The following is a 1,112-nucleotide window of genomic DNA, read 5'->3' as shown; positions in this document are numbered from 1 at the left end:
GTGTTTCACCAGCATGTATAATGTTCCACAAACATATTTGTATGGTAGACGTATATACTCAGACGGAATGAGTATTTGTATTCTGTCCTTTAAAAAAGGGCAGGCTCAGAGGTGTCCATCTACTCTTGCGAGCAGCATTCTTTCTCTCCGGAGGTACCCTGACTATGGGACTTGGATTGACTCACTCGAGTCAATCTGAGGTCGGTAGTCGGGAAAACCTACGAGGGAAAGCTTGTAATTGCTTGTAGCTCGTGGGCGGCATTCGGACACCTTTGGTATTAGAGTTAATTTTTATGATAGTTAGTATTTAATAAAATTTTATTTCACCTATTAGTCTATTAATTATTGTTTTCAACAGTTATACCGTCATTTGTAGACAAATAACTAAATGAATATAACTTAAATTTATTTATTATTTGAATACAGTATATAATATATCCGTTTACTGTGAAGAAGTTTGGAGATTAATATTTTTGTCTTCATTGATAGTTTTAATAGAAATAAGAATATTCATGAAGCACCATTGAGAATATGCAATTCTAGGTTAACAGTTTGTACTGAATTATATCAGAAATACGTACTACCATGTTGCTCTAAGAGAAATAAAAATTAAATAGTGTATTTTGGTACATTTGGATTAAGCTTGACCGCAAAGTTCTGGATAAATATGATATTACAGACCATGTACAAGAAGGCATTTCGCGACGGGTAGATTTCTGTGTCAAAGTGACATGTCTGTTACACTTAATGTGATTTCTTACGTTGCCTTTGACGATGGGATCGCCCGAGGGTTATTTAATACGTAGAGTCATTTATCTAATTGCAGAGTCTTGCCTAGAGTCTTAATAACTAAATTCTACAATATTAATAAATAGTCAATACTTAATTTTCAATTTTTATTAATATAAAGTCGAGTCATTTTTATTGCAAAATGAAATGAAAAAGAATCAAAGAGAAGTAGCCCGTTAGAAGAGCAAAAAGTAATAATTATTTTAGTTAGGATTTTCAGGATAATTATTCCGTGTTCGTTGCTCGAACCCTTTCACGTGCCCAGGTGCTACTTGGTTGGGCGAGAGCAACGGGGAACGATGACTTGATTTCATATAATAATA

Source organism: Dufourea novaeangliae, unplaced genomic scaffold (genome assembly GCF_001272555.1).
Source record: "Dufourea novaeangliae isolate 0120121106 unplaced genomic scaffold, ASM127255v1 scaffold64, whole genome shotgun sequence".
In the NCBI taxonomy this organism is placed as follows: domain Eukaryota; kingdom Metazoa; phylum Arthropoda; class Insecta; order Hymenoptera; family Halictidae; genus Dufourea; species Dufourea novaeangliae.
The sequence above is the reverse complement of the archived record's forward strand: the minus strand, read 5'-3'. Positions refer to the sequence as shown.